The sequence below is a fragment of the Juglans regia genome, chromosome 8 (assembly GCF_001411555.2).
Source record: "Juglans regia cultivar Chandler chromosome 8, Walnut 2.0, whole genome shotgun sequence".
NCBI classification, from domain to species: domain Eukaryota; kingdom Viridiplantae; phylum Streptophyta; class Magnoliopsida; order Fagales; family Juglandaceae; genus Juglans; species Juglans regia.
The window spans coordinates 17933364-17940005 of NC_049908.1; the positions used below are offsets into that span (position 1 = coordinate 17933364).

Here is a 6642-nt window from a genome sequence, read left to right on the forward strand (position 1 = left end):
ATTTGATACATAAATAGATGACATGATCGTTTATCATAGAAAGTTAAATCAAAATGGCATTTTGAGAAGAGGAATCGAAGAGTTTTTGTGTCACAACCCCGCCTTAATCTAGGATGAGGTCGTGACCCTTTACCTATTTTTTTCTTCTTATATCTGTATATATAACTATTTTTTTTTTCTCTAGGGTGATATGGCATAAGCGTGAACATGTCATGCATGTATTCTGCACTTCTAGTTTAAAAGGAAACACCTGATAGGCTATCTGTTCAGTATTTTACATAAAATGACTCTCAGAGTCCCTCATTCATTCATCAAAACATAATTAGTTCTAAATAAGAGGGGACTCAGTCCCTACAATACATACAAAAGGTGTTAAACCATCATATGAGGGGTTACCATCACCCCACCATAGAAGTTACACCATTACTATCGCCCCACCATAGTATTTACATCATTCCCAAAATATATATTGTCTTAAAGTTAATCCAACAAAACATCCCAACACGGGACCTGTCCCAAAACATAGAAACCATAAACCATTATCATCAAAAGGCCGAACCGACAGGGGAACACTAAGCATCGGCCCCTCCCTCCTCAGTAGTGTCTGGCTCCACAGCCTCTCCATCAATACCTGGACGTTTAAAACATAAACATAAAGTGAATCTAATACTCAATAAGCAGTACACCATGATGTTAGCTTATTAATCACATAATCTTTTCTTTTGAAAACATACATACATAAACATTTGCTAATTCTTGACAATGTCTTCATGCATAAACAGTTTAAGGAATAGACCATATCTCCATGCATAACATTTTAAGAAATAACTATACTTTCATGCATAAACATTTTAAGAAATAGCTTTACTTTCATATTTCACTTTCTTGGGCCAGTATACACTATTACGCCCTGTGTATTGGGGTTAGCAGTCTTTTGGACCTGGATCCTGCCCATGGCCACATGTTGGGAATCCCTTTCATGGGGGGCAGTACTGGGTGCACTACTAGTACTACTTACCTTGGCATTGCAATCTACCCATTCTTTTGGTACCTTTTTCATTCATATGGCTGTTAAGTAGCTTTATACCTTAACCTTCGTTTCATTTTTTTCCTTTCTTTACAGTCAAACTTTTTCATTATCTTTCCTTAGTCCAAATGCATATGCGTTTCTTTGAAAAAGAGCATTTCATGTCATGCTACATATAAGTAAGACGTAGTTATTTGAGAGAGAGCATGTATGAAAATCTCATGATGCATTACCTTATACACATACACACAATTATAATCAATAGGATGCTTAACAGGGACTACCAAGAAGGGTTTGTACATAATATATACATTTATTATTTCTTTAGAAGAACATTTGAAAAGAGAGAGACATTCTTTCATAAGAGAACTTTGCATAAGGAGCATGGTCATAGCTACTTACCTTGATGCTTTACAAGTAGGTTCGTTGAGTCTTGAAAATAAACTCCTATTCAATGAAATGGGATAAATGCATTAATATTCATCTCACTTTAAGCTTTACTATCCGACACCCTTACACGCTCACTTAAATTCCAAATTGGAATTAAAGTGTTTTCCTTAACTCATTTAGCTATCCACCATATATGGCGCTAAACCAAAACATTAATATCCTCATTCCAAACATTTTAAAGAAATTCATGAAAGTACATAACTTGCTTGTTGTCCCCTTTAAAAGCCATCGTTTTCTATATGAATGATAGGTAGAAATCATAGGTTAGGAATGTATAGATGGTAGGAATTTATTTAAGAATGGAAGGGAACAAAGAATTGCTACAAGTCTGAAACTTTCATCAAAGAGGGCATTTGATAACTTTGTAATATCGTATGGAAGATAAATCCAACAAAAGAGCCAAAGCTCACAAGAGGGCTGATTTTGTCACTTGTTTTTCAATGATTTTTCATACTAAAATTTATCTTTGGTTGAACAAAAGGGTGAAACTGAACAAGGGATGAAATGGGCTGGTTTAAGCTCCAAAACAGAACATAGTGCAGAAAATTCTGCAGTGCATGGGCATCTAGCAAGTCTTGGTACATTCATGGTCTTAAACATCCCTCACTTAACCAAAATCTCAACTACATAATTAAACACTACTAGAGTTGTAGAAAACTTAGGAAAAACATCACATTTTTCTGAAAACATAGCATAAATAATAGGTACATCACTTGGCAACTTAGAATTCCTAAAGTAAGCTTACTAGTTGAATTAAAATTCTTAGTGGCTTACTTCGGCCATAACCTTGAGGAAAGTATGTCTAAAATTATAAACTTCAACTCCATTAATTTAACACATAAAGGCAAGACTTAGCATAATTAAAACATGGCTCAAACTCAAGAAAATACAAGGAAGGATTACAACAAGATACCTTGCAAAACACACAGGTAGAACACAAAACAAAGCATAACACATAAAAACAATCACTTCTCTACTCGGTTACCACCCAATTAGAACAACTATTAGAGGAACAAATGAGAAATTAATCTAGAGACTACCACACAGTAATCGGCTAGCACAAAAAATTTGAAGACCCCCCAAATACATGGCACGAGTTTGCTTAGCATGATTTCAATCGCAAGAAATCTTAAGGATAAGAGCATTACCTAACTTGGCTCCCTTTCAAGTTACGGAAACAAGCATCAAATGAGAAGAGAGAGAGGAAATCTGAAGATTCGAAGCTGGAACATAAGCAGGAAAATTTCTTAAAAAAAAACCCTAGATTAAATCCATAGATCCAAGATCCCAAACTAGAAGCTAGAATCATAGAAACTCACTTACAAAATCGTTTTCCTTGAAGAACTTCGGTTGGACCTTAAGCTTAGGAAATGGAAGGAATCGGCTTGAAGAAAAGAGAGAAATCGTGCGGGCTAGAGGAAACCGAGAGGGTCTCTCGTGTGAAGGAAGGAACTCCACTTGGATAGGGCTTGAGAAGTTTTTCTCTCTTTGTTTGCCTTAGAACCGATGGGTGCAAGGAAAGGAAAAAGGAAAATTACTTGCTTGCCTTGGAAGGCGAGGGATTTAAGGGGAAAAGGGATTTAGTTGCTTGCTTAGGAAGCCGACGGATTTAAGGGGTAAGAGGGACTTTTTGCTTTAGTCAAAGGCTTATCCCATAAGCTAGAAAGATGAACGGTAGAGATTGAAAGTGAGGAGATATTTCCTTCACCTACCCATCCAATGGTAGAGAGAGCTTGGGCTATTTCTTGAACAAATAAAAATTAGAGGGCTTGAGAGAAAAATATTGTAAGGTCTTAAAAATCATGCCCTTGAATTATTTTAATAACCCACATAAAATAAAAGCACACCCATTTTAAAATAAAATAATAAAATAGTAAAAATCTTTATATCAAAATATTTAACTTACAGAATTAATAAATGACGTAAAGATCTACGTAGTAGGATTCGAGTATTACATTTTGTGCATCGAAAGGCCATTGAAATAAAATCAAGTAATAAATAATAAAAAGATTGAAAGAGACTAAAAGTATTTATATAATTATTGTGAGGACCTCGCCTAATCAAAGAAATGCACGAGCCGTGCAGAAGGAGAGTAATGGATTAACAATGACACGGGCAAACGCAACTAGAAAGAAGGCAATCGGGCAATCAGTATGTTATGGCGAGTAAAGACACATGACAAGAAGCACATGTGAGCAAGTTGAATGTCGCCTTGGGCGACAATAAACAATGTGACCAAAAGGATACGCGTTCTGTATCATACGAGCAAAGGCGTGCTAGCGATACGTAAGGCGTGCAAATGCAGAAGGAAACAAATGCTGTCAGGCGAGCAACGTGTAACACCGAAGTAGTTCAAGGAGAGCAACAGACAACACGGTATGAAACTAGGAATGCCTAGAGATAGAACATGAGTGCTTATTCGGTAATAGATGACGTACCGAGGCATGTACTCTTAACAATGACGTTTCAACAGGAGCCCACATTGGAAAAGAGGAATACAGATTCGCAGACCATAAGTTTGACTTGACCACTCAAGTAAGGCTCAACTCCACGTGAGTAATTCTCATAAAGGGGTGGACTACGCATCTAATTCTAAGACAAGCTGCAGGGACATGCGAGTCTTGTCTCATCAATCTACTCGATATCAACCATTCTTCATTCCAGGCTTCCAACGTATGCATGGAAGACCGAGATTCGCAATTTCCCCTTCGACCAATCAGAAACAAGAATTGTTGGAACCATGACTAGCTGCACGGCACACATAAGAGATATTTTGTCGTTAGTCATCATCTCACTTTTGAGATCTCTAAGTATTTCAATAAACTCTCTCTCTCTTCTTTCTGTTCAAGACTTCAATGAGGGAGCTAAGTTCGAGGTCATCATCGACAAGGAAGCCAACTATTTCAATGCAACTCTTAGTGGGAATTCACTGTTCTGCTAGGTTGACTCCAATGAAGATACTAGTAATGTAGGGTAAATGTCTATAGGTATGTTTAGAGTATTCATCTTCAACTTCTTAGTCGCTTTCTCTCATGAAAGTGCATGTTTTCTCATTATGATTATTGATTAATTTGATGACGTGATTTCAAACTAATTAATATATTGGTTTGATGAGGAGTACTGGTTGCATGTGTGTATTACGAACCCTAAGTCGGGATGCGGCATTATATCGATGAAGCTTCTCTAGCTATTTAGGAGCGTTTAAGAATTGAGTAACATCTCTTGGGTTGTCGACGATCGATAACGGGATTGAGCGAAATGGTAACGCTTTCGAGTCAACGTTGTTGTCTCTCTATTGGTAGAGACTAGAGGATACTTGGCCACAAACACATCGGGTGCAGAACTAGTCATCACTTGTTACAAAGTCATTTGTGTAGTCGTTACTCAAGGTGTAAAGAAGGGAGTCAGGGCATGTGCATGACCTATAATAGAGAGCCATAATGACATGTGTTAATAAACCAAATGGGTGTGAGTGATGGAGAGATGCCACGTGTTAACTCGAGTTGAGAGATTCCCCATATTGATGCAGTGGAGAGATTCCACGTTTAGTTTTGGTGGAGAGATGCCATGAGTTGACTCTGGTTGAAGAGATTCCACGTGTTGGTTTGGACTTGGGGGTCGCGAAATGATATGTTACGAGATGTTTATTGTGTATTTGGGCACTGATTGCTAGGTAAGATTCACGATGGCTCATGGTTATGGTGTTTTACTTGGAGGATTTATTCCTCGGTATACTTGTGATATATGTGGTTTCAGTTTTTATTTACTTAAAGTTTATGCATTCATATTTATCGCCATTGTCTTACATTGTTAGCCTAGCACTATTATGGGTTTTAACTTACTGAGATTTCATTGAAATCTTACTATAATACTCCCACAACAGTTTCACCCCTTAGAACTGTATATTTTTATACAAATGTAGCTTTAGAGGGTTACTTCGAGAAGGAATACAACCCAAGGAATAGCCGTGGGGGCTTGTCCCCATTAAGTTTATAATCTTTCTTGGTTTAGGATGTTTATTCTTTTTGAGTGACGAACAATTTTTTATGTGATATTATTTGAGTTGGGCAATGAACAAATATTGGTTTGTAATTATTTTATGGATGGAGTGATAGTGATTTGTGGATATTTTTATTAATGGGCAAGTAATGTACAAATCTCCGATGCTATTAACATTAGTCTCTGACTAATACCTTATTGTTTTTCGCTATGACTTTGATATACGCGTGTGCTTGGAATACGAGAGCACAAGTTCTGAGTTCATGTGAAGGATGCAGCAGTTCAATATGCATCTCGAGCACTACGATTCCTTGCCAAATAGCAACCGGGACTAGGGTGCCATAATTATGATAAGAATGATTGGAAGAATGGCTGACCTTTCTTAGTGGCCATTTGGTCCATATAAAAATGAACAATTATGTATAGGATTTGTTATACCGACCAAACCCTCCAGCGCCTCATAAAACATGTTGCCTTCTTTTGGCAACTTTTTGGGTTATAACATATTTCTTTATTAACTACTCAAAGATTTATTGCAAAAATGCGTCATCCTTTTTGGAGAACAAGTACCTCAATGTAGCATGATCAGAATAAATCATGACTTTAGACCTAACAAATCGGATCTAAACTTATCCAATGCAAAAACAATAGCTAACAACTCTTTCTCTATCATTCAATAATTTAGCTAAGCATCATTGAGGGTACGACTGACATAATAAATCGCATGGAAATGTTTTTTAATATGTTGCCCTAAAACAACACCAATTGCAATCAGAGGCATTCACAATCTCAAAAGGCACACTCCAATCAGATGGTTGGATAACAGGTGCTAACATTAATTCAGGTGGTTGGAATTAGATAATTTTTAGTCAATTCATCATCAAGCACAAACGGGGCATCTAACTAAAATCCTTAATAAACCTTCGATAAAATCCTGCATAGCCTAAAAATGATCTAATTCCTTTCACATTTCGTGGAGGTGGAAGATTAGAAATTAAATCAACTTTAGTCTTATCAACCTCAATACCTGATATTACATGCCCAATAACAACTCCTTATTTACCATAAAATAATACCTCCCAATTAAGCGCAAGATTTGTTTTCTTTACATTTCACTAACACCAATGATAGGTGGTACAAACATTCTACCAACGTGGATCCAAATA

At 36.8% G+C, this 6642-nt stretch overlaps 1 long non-coding RNA gene across 1 annotated transcript; it reads right to left on the reverse strand.

The window, feature by feature from the left end:
- Nucleotides 1-436: 436 nt before the first annotated feature.
- LOC108987214 lies at nt 437-2950 on the reverse strand. Its single transcript, XR_001995501.2, has 4 exons — nt 2801-2950; nt 2626-2700; nt 1430-1474; nt 437-631 (listed from the first exon to the last, which is right to left on the reverse strand). It is a non-coding gene; the product is annotated as an uncharacterized LOC108987214 (long non-coding RNA).
- Between the last annotated feature and the right edge of the window lie 3692 nt (nt 2951-6642).